This window comes from Eretmochelys imbricata, chromosome 14, assembly GCF_965152235.1.
Source record: "Eretmochelys imbricata isolate rEreImb1 chromosome 14, rEreImb1.hap1, whole genome shotgun sequence".
Taxonomy (NCBI): domain Eukaryota; kingdom Metazoa; phylum Chordata; order Testudines; family Cheloniidae; genus Eretmochelys; species Eretmochelys imbricata.
In genome coordinates, this window is record NC_135585.1 from 31,437,408 (window position 1) to 31,449,649 (window position 12,242).

At 51.0% G+C, this 12,242-nt stretch overlaps 1 long non-coding RNA gene across 1 annotated transcript; it reads right to left on the bottom strand.

The window, feature by feature from the left end:
- Window positions 1-223: 223 nt before the first annotated feature.
- On the bottom strand, window positions 224-3,040 carry LOC144274725 (uncharacterized). Its single transcript, XR_013347936.1, has 2 exons — window positions 2,892-3,040; window positions 224-1,277 (listed from the first exon to the last, which is right to left on the bottom strand). It is a non-coding gene; the product is annotated as an uncharacterized LOC144274725 (long non-coding RNA).
- Between the last annotated feature and the right edge of the window lie 9,202 nt (window positions 3,041-12,242).

The window sequence follows — 12,242 nt, forward strand, 5'->3', positions numbered from 1 at the left end:
TGCAGTGTCTTGAGAGAGTGGCGCTAACCTCAGGGCAGACTGCTGGGAACCAGGGCACAAATCCAAACTGGTTGAGAATTCTAGACATAGATTTCACCAACCAAACATGCAGGGTAATCTCCTCCGGCATCCTAACAGCCTAGCCATGCAGACCCCTTGGGTACTCCCAGCTGTCTCGCAACCCAGGTGAGCCTGCACCTTAGATGTCACACCAAAGTCAGTCTTATTATATGACAATTTATTGAAAAGGAAATAAGAATTATTTACAAGGCTAAAGCGGGTGAACATACATACACAACTAAGCTACAAAGTTTCGAAAGGTAACAGAAGGATCTACAGCAGACATGGGGACTTTGGTATAACCTGGCACCTGGTCTGTCTGTGTCACACCTACCCACTTCCTGCCCTTTTCATACCCACTGGGCTCCAGGAAGGGAGAGAACAGACATTTCTCCTCTTACTCGTATGTTCCAGGCCCTAGGTGTCCCACGAGGAGTGTAACAGGGGGCCTACTCCCTTAGCAGGTGCAGCGCTCTTAAAACTAAAAATGGAAAATTAAAACCAGTTTAAAATGTTCATTCTTTCATCCAAACCAATATCTGGCAACAAAAAACAGGAACTGGTGGTGTAAACCTGCAAATTTCAAAATCAATTGTGTTTTCAAAACACCCCAAAAACTGACCCATAAAAAAATCTTGTTAAAAAGTTGCTGGGGGAGGGGAGGGGAATGGAGAACATCCCCCCTCAGCTCTATTCCAGACCACAGAATGGGAATGATGAATATTTTTAAAAGATTCCATAGATAATTTTCTAGAGTAAAAAGCTCCTGTGGGGGAATGTCAGGGCAGTGAAAGCTGAGGCTGGTGCCTTGGCTCAGTTAGGCAGAGTTCCTGGTCCAGCTGAGGAGGGGTAGGAAAGGCTGGATTTGAGCCGTTCCACTGGCGGAAAAAGAGACAGCATGGGTGGGGGGACAAGATGTGCAAATAGCATCTCTGGTTTTCACCTGCATCTACAGTGCTCTGCCCAGTCATGCGCAGAGCATTCCCCGATATTCTGGAATTGCTCAGATGTGATCTTGTAAAGAGATCAGTCTGGCTTTTCTGGGACTAATTCCACAGTACTCTCCTTACGAGCCCCCTACCATGGCAGCCTCCTGTGCCTGTGTAAATGCATCAGGTTTGGTGCAGATCCAGTGTCTCTCACTGGTGCATCGCAAGCTGCTGACCCCATTCAGATCGTTCAGATACGCGCAGTCTCCTCCTCCTCCGATCGGAAATCTACAAGACAGAAGCCAGGGAGCTGGTGTCAGGTAGGAGTTGGACATTTCCCATCAGTCACAGGCAGGGAGAGATGCTCTCGCACAGTGCAGGGAGCTGCTGCACTCACAGCCCCTCATGATTCCCCTTCCTGCACCTGCCACAGGCCCCAGCTAGAAAGGGGGCAGTGGGGCAGCAAGGCCAGGAAAGGTTCTAAGATCAATTGACCTCCATGGGGCATTTATGCCAGGTGGGTATTAACCCAGTTCCTACTCTCTCCCCCGCTCCCCCCCCCCACCCGGCCCAGCTGGGTCTGGATGGGCCCCTGCAGGCCCAACCCACCCAAACTGCCCCGGGCGCAGGTTCCAGGTGACTCTCAGCGTGGCGAGGAGCAGCCGTAACGCCGCACAGAAGAGCTGGGTCCAGGGCTCCCTGGACAGTTTACATCAGCTCTCAGGCCAGAGGTCTGTCAGGACAGGCTGTATTGCAGGGGGCGGCTGGAGTGAAATGCCAGCAGCACAAACCCAGCGGCCATGGGGTGACCCCAGCCACTCACACAGAGCTTCCTGTGAGAGCTGGAGGCCAGCGCTTCCCACCTGGGAACAGGGTGGGATCCAGGTCCACAGGCAAATCTTTCCCCATGGTCCCATCCTGGCTACTCACAGCTGTCATGTGCTGGGCTGGGAGGAGGCCCAGCACTACTCTTTGGGCAGGCCGGGATCTCCCTGCCCTCAGGCCACCAGCCTCTGGCTCGGGGTGAGATCTGTCCCAGAGAAGGGAGAGCCCAGCTCACAGCCACCTGAGCAGATGGCTGTGGGTGGCTCCCCCACCAGCATCACCCCAGACGAGCTCTGAGGGGATGGCAATGATGCACCCAGAGCCTTCTGCTGGGGTGGGCGCCCACAGGGTGGCAGATTTCAGGGTTAACACCCCACTGAGATGCCTGTTTACCCAGTTCCGGTAAATTGGCGTCACATTAGCTATCCTCCAGTCATCGGGTACAGAAGCGGATTTAAATGGTAGGTTACAGACTACAGTGAGTAGTCCTGCCATTTCACATTTGAGTTCCTGGTCCTGGTGACTTGTTACTGTTTAGTTTCTCAATTTGTTCCAAAACCTCCTCTAATGACACCTCAATCTGGGACAGTTCCTCAGATTTGTCACCTAAAAAGGACGGCTCAGGTTTGGGAATCTCCCTCACATGCTCAGCCATGAAGACTGCTGCAAAGAATTCGTTTAGTTTCTCTGCAATGGCATGGTGCAATTCTGGGTGTTTTACTGGGTTTTCTGGCACGTCTAAAAGCTACTATTCATTTCCTGGAAACCCCCCCCACCCAGTCTCCCCTTTACCCAACACCTCACTTTGGGGGAAACGAAAATATTCAAGCTCAATTTGTGGCCGAAGAATGGACACACAATTCAACAGCGGCTGCAGTACAAATCATACGTCATTCACAGACACTGCGAGGCCCTGCAGCCTGCCTGTGGGGGCTGTAACAATAATCACAGGGCTGCGATGACACTGGGATCTTCAGAATAACCCCCCGTCTCCACCCTAACCGCAGTCCCCCATTGCAGAGCCGGGGTGGGAGTCAGGTTCCCAGGGCACTGCTCTGGAGGAAGATCACAGCTTACCTCCTCCAGGGACTCCATGGCTGCAGCATCCTTTGCAAGGCAGGTCCCTGCTCCATCTCCCCCTCTCTGTGCATTAGCTGAGCGGGGAGCCCCAACTCCCCCCTTCACACAAATCATGTCTTCCCCCATGGCTCAGGCAAGGGAAACCGCCTGAGGAGAATGAAACTACACAGCACGGGGGAGATCATATGCCTTATTAGCATATTGCTTCTGATTGGACAAGGGGCGGGAGCCCCGCAGGGGGAGGAGGGTCCACTTGCTCTGGCCCAGGGCCCCAGGAAACCCTCATCCGCCTCTGCTCATCTCGCTATTGGCCTAGTTTTACCAGGGACTGCCTGAAAGCTCTGGTGACATCAGTGCAAACCAACATTCCAGACAGTGACGTCTTCATCTTGCTCTATAGAGTGTACACCGACATGTACATTTCCGGCTGATTTATTTTATAATTATATGGTAACAACAAGAGAGTCAACAATTTTTCCGTAATAGTGGCTGTGTGACACTTCTGTATTTTTATGTCCAGCTTTGTAAACGAACGGTTTTTAAGTGAGGTGTAACTTGGGGTCTGTAAATCAGACTCCTGAAAGGGGTACAGCAGTATGGAAAAGTTGAGAGCCACTGCAATCCTTGGGCGAGCAGGAGCAGAGCCTGGTGGGACAGGGGGAGAAGGGGCAGAGAAGGGCCTCTCTGCCCCGGGCACAGACTGGGGGAAGGTTGGAACTGTGACAGAGTGGGAATTTTCTGTACTATTTTGTATGAATACTATGTGCCTCAGTTTCCCCTATGTGCTGCATGGTTAAGTAGGTGGTGGGAAAAGGTTGTTTATCCTTTGTAGAGACCCAGAGATACAGACGTGGCCGACACCTAGATGCCTGGGCCCTGGGGCCCCATGCCCATGGAGACCCCCAGAAGACAATGGCCACTCCAATTGCCCAGACATTTGGCACCCAGCAACTAACGACCATGGATGGCCAACCCTCTGCAGGAAGCCACTGGGATGGGACCAGCTGGAGAACAAAGGGCTGAGGAGGAAGGCCAGGGGACAAGGTTTTCCCAGGAACAAAAAGAAAGGGCTGAAGAGGAGCCACGTTGGGGGTTGTTCAGTGTGGGGCCACTGGAATCGGGGACGCTCTCCTGAACTGGGACAACAAAGGGGTCAAAGGGCTCTCGGTTGACGCGGATGGACCATGCCGGAACTCTCTGTTCGAACCAAGGACTCTCTACGCTGTGTTCCAGACAGCTAATAAACCCTCCTGCTTTTACAACAGTGGCTGAGAGCCACATCAGTTTAAGGAAGTTGGGGGTACATTGCTCCCTTTGGGGGTACAAGTCTCCCTGATGTAAGGCGACTGTTGTCCACTTCCTAAAACTCAGTGGGGGTGTTTGGGTTAGCTAGCTCCCAGTACCAAAAGGAAGGGGAAGGGTCAATGGGAAATCAGGACCCTGAGACTGCCAGTCCCCAGGAACAATAGGGAGAGGCCAATACGCCAGGTCAGCCTGATTGACAGGGCGGGCAGGTTACTCAGGGAGTCAGGAGGCCAGGGGGGTCCCATCCTCTGTGTGAGCCAGAATTGCCTGGGTCAGAGAGAGAGGGGCCGAGCTAAGGAGAAAGCAGGGGTCCAAGCTGAGCTGGGGAACAGGGTCATGCCGGCCAGGGGGGCCAGAAAAGCAGCCCAGGGAGCACGTCAGTGCTGGGAAAAGAGCCAAGAAGCAGCCAGCCACAAACCCAAGGGAACAAAGTTTCCCTGGAAAATTGTGGAATGTAACTATCACTTGCCATTCATTCTCAACTCTGCCACACGCTTCTCTCCGGAATGGGGCCTCGGAGAGACAGTCCCATAGACATCTGGGGGCAGGGAGAGACTCAGGGGTTCAGGGAAAATGGGGGTAGGATGGAGAGAGCTGGAGAAAAGTAGAGATACATGGGGGGGGGGTGTTATGTGTTGGGACAGGGACTGACCAAATCTCAGTACATGCTGGGGGGGTGCTGGGGTGCCATTTCAGATGGGGGGGCAACTTTAACAGGTACTACTTAGGCATCTGAAAAATCTAGGGTTTTTTTTTGCAGATAACTTGGAAATTAGCTGACAGGAGCACTGTATCTAATTCCTATGTAACTGTAACCCTTCTGCACATCAGAGTTAGCAGCAACAAGGGCCAGGTTGAGTGTCTATGGGTTTCAATAACGCAATACAAAACCAGCTCGAGCCCCCACCCAGAGACCTGGGAGAATTACAAACCACCCCCGGGTGCCTCCAAGAGGCAATACTTCCCCTCTCGCAAGCACAGAGTCTGAGTGTAGCAAAAGGCTTTTAATAAAGGAGGGAAACAATGCGGCATTATGCTGAGGAAACACCACCCACGGGATTCATAACACAACCCATGAGCAAAAGACCCACCCCCAAGTAAATCTGGCAGGGTCCTTTTCCCCTCAGGGTCTTGAGCTGGTGAGAAATGTGCAACCCACGCCGGGCTCGCTGGGGGACCTCTGGGACACTGGGGGGCAGGGGCTAGAACCCCCCCTCCAGAACCCCCCCCGCTGGAACCCCGACTCATGGGCTGGGCATCGCCGTTTGCTGACTGCTCCCCCTAAGGGGCCCCCTCCCCCTCTTCGAGATGGGGGGGGCCTCTGTCCCCCCTCTCCCCTCCCCTTCCCCCTCTCCGGGCTGGGGGGGGTCTCCCGTCCCTTCCCCCTCTCCAGGCTGGGGGGCGGGGGGGCCCTCTGTCCCTCGCCTCTAATTCCCAGGTTTCTGATGCTTGAGTTTTGCTGATGCCCACGTTCTGGAAGGGAAGGAGCTGTCCCTGCCCGGCAAGCCGGACCTCTGCTGTTTAACTGATTTCAGATTCCTGCCCCTGGTTGGAGCTGAATTCACACTGCTGCGGGGTGGCGGGAGGGGACAGTCTCTCAGAGCCCCACAAGTCTTGTCCATCCCAGTGGCCTTTCAGCCCTCTGGCTCTCTTTCTGTGCATGCTCAGTGTAGTCCAGGGGTCCTCAAACTGGGGATCGTGAGGTTATTATGTGGGGGTCCTGAGCTGTCAGCCTCCACCGCCAAACCCTGCTTCATCCCCAGCCATTATAACAGTGTTAAATATATTAAAGTGGTTTTTAATTTATAACGGGGGGTTGCACTCAGAGGCTTGCTGTGTGGAAGGGGTCACCAGGACAAAAGTTTGAGAAACACTGAAATGGTTCAATTAATTTTTTTTTTTTTTCGGAAAAAAAGGGTGTTTGATTCAAGGCAACCTTTTGTGGAAAGTGTCGGCTTTAATAAAAAACGTTCACTGTCTTCTTGGAAAATTCAAAAACCAAAAATTGTTCTGTTTTCGATCATTCTGGACTAATTTTTTCTGATTCTGGTAGAAGATTTTCGTGGGGTTGGCCATTTTTGTCAGAAGTTTTTCTTGTTCTAGCCCTCCTGGAGGGGGAGAAAAGCTTGAAAAGGTGACCCCTAAAGGCTCCACCACCAGGAGATCAAGAACAGAACCCACAGTTGTTTTCAAAATCTCATCTTGTTTAAGCCAATCTCATGGTTTTGGGGGGCTCTGACTTGTGATTTTTGGTCACTGGGGGTTGGCCACATGGGCTAGAACCAGCTCGGCCAGGATCCAGATGTTAACCCCGGTGTAGAGGGCCCTGGCAGTGGCCCAAACCCAGCAGCTGTGGGGGACAGGAGAGAGATCTGATGTGTTCCCTGAGGTTCAAATTAGCAAGAGAAGCGGCCGGGGAGACGCATTCTAAACTGGGGGATCAGTGACATTCAGGGTGAGGCAACATTGAAAATACTCCGCAGTGTTAGAGTTACTTTGCTCAGACACTCTCAGCCCTGGTGGAGCAGAGCCCCCGGCCCTTCCCTGAACACACCCACAGATACCCCTGCAATGGGGGTCCAGAGCTAGGAGCGGGACAGGGGGACCCCTGGGCACCAACTCCTCACCGCACTCTCCTCTCCCTGTTCTCTCTCTCTTTTTCCAGATCCAGCTAGCCGGAGCGGGGTGGAAGCTCCTCCCGCCCCACAGGGACCCCTTGCTGCAGCTGTCTTCAGTAAGTGTTGGGGAGCGAACCCCTCTCCCAGGCCGGGATCTCGGTGTCTGGGGTGGGGGGATTTGCTGGGGGGTGTCTCTGTTCTGCGCTCTCACAGCCCCGCTTTCCTCTCTCTGTTAAATCTCCTGGGGTGGGATCCACCTTCCACCCCTCTGCTGACCTGCCTGTGCCCCTCTCCTCTCTCTGCCAGGCCCCTGCCTTCGCTTGGAGCTCTCGCCGGGAAGGGGCTGCTGCTGCTGCTGACTCTGCTCTGAGCTCTGCCTGAGGATGGGGGAGATGCACTCGGCCCCTGGAGGGGTGAGGAACCGAAGGTAGAGAGCATCTTGCAGGGGTTCCTGTTTCAAACCGATCGCTGCACCCAGGGCCTGCTGCACTGGGAGAGCCATTGAGGCCCTGATTCTGGGAGCTGCCTCCTCTGAGAATCGGCCCAGAGACGCCTGGGAACTAGTTCATGGTTTGAGATTGTCTAGCTTGGCATTTGTCCAACTGGGAGTCCTGACCCAAAAGGGGGTTGCAAGGCTATGGTGGGGGGAGGGGGGGTCAAGAGATCACAAAAATATTCTCAGGGGAGGGGGACAGGAGGGGAAGACGGCTACCACAGCTGCCCCTCTCCAGCTGCCCAGCTCTGAGGGCAGTGCCCCGCCCGTAGCAGCCCAGAAGTAAGGGTGGCAATACCATGCGTATGTTTCTATGAGTCCGTACAGTAACTTGCTATGACTGTTTGGGGGTCGGGGGTTGTCATAGCCTGAAATACTTTCAAAGTGGGGCCAGCAAAACCAAAAGTTTGAGAAGCCTGGGTCTAGCTTATTCTGATACCTGTTGCTCCCAGCCTTCCCCCAGCTGGTTTTATAGAGCTGGTGAGGCTCTTCCTCCCCATCTAGTGTCCGATGATAGTAAAGCAAGAGGGAAAAAAGTGATCCAGGCAACTACAGACCCATTCATCTAAGCAAAAAGAAAAGGAGGACTTGTGGTACCTTAGAGACTAACCAATTTAGTTGAGCTTAAGCTTTCGTGAGCTACAGCTCACTTCATCGGATGCATTCAGTAGAAAATACAGTGAGGAGATTTATATACACACAGAACGTGAAAAAATGGGTGTTATCATACACACTCACTTCAGATGAGCTATTACCAGCAGGAGAGTGGAAGGGGAGAAAGAAAACCTTTTGTAGTGATAATCAAGGTGGGCCATTTCACTCTCACAAATCTTGGGAGACAGGCCAGTCCTTGACTACAGACAGCCCCCCAACCTGAAGCAAATACTCACCAGCAACCACACACCACACAACAGAACCACTAACCCAGGAACCTATCCTTGCAACAAAGCCCGTTGCCAACTGTGCCCACATATCTATTCAGGGGACACCATCACAGGGCCTAATCACATCAGCCACACTATCAGAGGCTCGTTCACCTGCACATCTACCAATGTGATCTATGCCATCATGTGCCAGCAATGCCCCCTGCCATGTACATTGGCCAAACCGGACAGTCTCTACGTAAAAGAATAAATGGACCCAAATCAGATGTCAAGAATTATAACGTTCATAAACCAGTCGGAGAACACTTCAATCTCTCTGGTCACTCGATCTCTGACCTAAAAGTTGCTATATTACAACAAAATGACTTCAAAAACAGACTCCAACGAGAGACTGCTGAATTGGAGTTAATTTGCAAACTGCATACAATTAATTTAGGCTTGAATAAGGACTGGGAATGGATGAGTCATTACACAAAGTAAAACTATTTCCCCATGTTTATTCCCCCACCCCCACCCCCCACTGTTCCTCAGACGTTCTTGTTAACTGCTGGAAATGGCCCACCTTGATTATCACTACAAAAGGTTTTCTCCCCCCGCCCCCCCGCTGGTAATAGCTCATCTGAAGTGAGTGTGTATGATGACACCCATTTTTTCACGTTCTGTGTGTATATAAATCTCCTCACTGTATTTTCCACTGAATGCATCCGATGAAGTGAAGTGAAGTGCATCCAACTATACTCTTAGCCCAGCAGAAGAATCTGTCCTATCTCAGGGCCTCTCCTTCTGCCCCTGCACTTATTCCCTTCACCTGGGGATAGGTTCAGTTGAGCTACTAACCCTTTCATGGCCATCTCACCCTGGGACAGCCTGAAACTGGAAACCTGTGCTCGAATAGGGACTGTTTGCTAGGAAAGGTGCTGAAGACACAATGGAAGAGGAAATCCTTTGGACTGGATTGAAATTATTCCAAAGGAAAGTGAATGAGAGAAAATGTCCAGCGTTACCCTCCTAGCGAAAGAAAAGAATTAAGGTCAGAAAGGACCATTCTGTCCATCTTCTGTGTAACACAGGCCCTAGAACGTCACCGAGCGTTTCCTCCAGAAAACCTACGACATGGGACTGAGCCAGAGCACGTCTTCTGGAAAGACATCTCCATGCATTAGAGCCAGCTGGTCAGAAACAATCTTTCTTCTCCAGTGACGTGAAGTTAAAGTACATGGAGAGGAAGAAAACCTCGACTCGGGTTGTTGCTGGAGCTGAAGCAGAGAGGCCAGGACAAACACGGCTAGGGCCCAGGACTGACTATCAGCAGATCTGCCGTTTTCTATTCCTGGCTTTTTGACCGTGAGCGAATCTCTTTGCTTCTCTGTGCCTCAGTTTCCACGACTATAAAATAAAGCTAATCAAGGTTCTGTTTTTTTTCTCTCCTCTTTTTCAAGGCGGGACACTTAGATACATTTGGGGCCTGTCTATGCTACCGGTCTAGAAAGTATTTGTAAGCTGATGACCCCCACATGTTGTTCAGAAGCTATGGATGACACAAGCTCCTAAGGTTGTTCTGTGCTTAGCCCCTATGGCACAGCTGGGCTGGGCGGCCTTTTCTCACTGTGCTGTGTGGAGCAGGTTCTAGGCACTAGGGATATGAAGAGGCTCTCAAGGACTAATTCTTGAAAATAAATATCAATGAACTGCAACGCAAATAAAAAATCACTGCTGCTAACATTGGTGGGTGATAAAATAGTAGCAGCATGGTAACTAATGATGAGGACAGGCAGTGACACAGAGAAATCGGATCCCTTGATAAGCTGGACCCATTCAAAGAAAACAAGTTGGAAAAGAACCAAATGAAGGGTCCTATAGCTAGCGACAAAGCATGCAGGCCACACCTACAGAGTGGGGAAGTGTATCCAGGAAAGCACTGACTGTGCAGAGGATTTCGGGGCCATGCTGGGCAAGCCATTCAACATGAGCACCCAGGGTGATGCTGTGGTGAAGGGGGCTAAAGCCATCATTAGATGTATGAAAAGAGCAGTGAGGCGCAGAGGGAGGTGACACACCATGAGGAAGACTGATCATGGAATCCTGCATCCAGTTTTGGCGTCCACCTTTGAAAAAAGATTTTGAAATATTGGAGATGGGGCAGCAAAAAGCAACGAAACGTTTTGAGGGCTGGAGAAAAATGCCTGCGAATGAGCTATTGAAAGAGCTCAGCCTGTTTAGATGATAAAAAGGATCGGGAGGTGATGTCGTTGAAGTGTTGAAGTGACTTCATGGAGAGAAAATATCGGGTATTAAAGGGCTCATTAATCTAGCAGAGAAAAGCATAACAAGACCCAGTGGCTGGAAACTCAAAAGAGACCAATTCGTATTCGAAAGAGGGCACACATATTCAACCGTGAGGATGAATCACCAAAGGAACAAAGTAGAAAGGGAAGTGGGGGGGGGTTGCACTCCAACTCTCATTGCGGGAGGCCCTCCCAAAGACATGTGGCTGGAATGGTGCTCTAAGAGTGACTCCCTCCGGTGGTGACCCGGGACATCTGGTGAGAACTCTCAGCTTTCTGCTTCTCAGAGTCTCAATGCTGACTGGGGGAGCTTGGGGCTATTGTGAGGGAGAAGGCTCAGGTCCTTGTTACTCTCTTTTAAGACCAAGGAAATAGGCCGTAACCAAATATGTATTTCATTGCTCTTGCCGCTTTTCTCCATTCATTGTCTTGGAGTAATTCACGATTCTCTCTCTAATGGGCTAGTTCTTCTAAAATACTGACTAAATAATTAGGTTTTAATAAAGCCAAATGCAACCCCATACCTCCAGTAACAAAGGAGTCAGGCGGCACCCTACAGAATTGGGGACAATCTACTGGAAAGCAGTGACCCTGAAAAGGATTTTGGGGCCATAGTGGACGAGCTGCTCAACATGAGCTGTCAATGTGAAACTGTGTTAAAAAAGGTTAAAGCCATTCTTGGCTGGATAGAGTAGTGAGGATGGAAAGGGAAGTGAAACAGCATTGGTGAGACTGATGTTGGAATGTTGAATCCAGTTCTTGTGTCCACATTTTGAATATTATGTTAAAACAATTGGAGAGGGTGCAGAAAAGATTCATAACTGAGTGATGGGGATGATGCCCTATAATGAGACATTGAAAAGCCTCAATCTGTTTAGTATATACAAGAGAAGAAAGAGAAGTGAGTTGCTTGACTTCATGGAGAGAAAATGTTGAGTATAAAAGGGCTCTTTTATGTCGCAGAGAAAGGCATGACAAGACCCCATGGATGGAAGCAGAAATCAGAAAAAGTATAATGACAATAAGACCCAGATTTGTAAGAGGATGGTTCGTCATTGGCACAAAGAACCAAGAGAAATGATGGCTTCTCCATCTCTTGATCTCTTTGAATAAAGACTAGATGCCTTTCTGGAAAATGTTTGAGTAAAAGAAAAGCCCACCTCTTCTGACATACAGGAGGCCTTAGGATACGCAGGGGATGAGATTAAATGCTCGAACGGTTCCTTCTGGCCATAAAGTCGACTAACTTGTGGATCCTAATTGTGGCCTGGGGAAGAACCTCTGTGTTCTACTGTGTAGTCGGTGTCACCCCACAAGGAAGTGTCATTGCGTGGGGTGATCCAGGGGAAGCGGCTGAAACATCCAGTGTGGCTGGACAGGGGCAGGACATCAGCATTGCAGGGGAGGGGTGGGTGTGGCAGTGACATCACAAGGGCCTTTGGCAGGACCTCAGCCTATTGGACAAAGGTGGTGGGGAGGCGATGACCTCACAGAGGGATCTTGAAATCAGCCAGGCAGGACAGGGATGCAGGACAGGGGCAACCTCGGAGATCCCTGTGGCTTTGCTTCAGCACGTCTCCTTCTCGAGGTCTCTCCTGGAGGACTGAGAGAGCATTCACTTGCACGTACGTGAGCGCAAGGAGGACCCTCTTCGGAGTTTTCTCCTTTTCTTTTAGTTGTTTTGCTTGAAAACAGACGTCCCTGTATAGAAGGTAAGAGCCTCGGAGAGGTTTGGAACCTGTTCAGTCTGATCCATGAGGTGC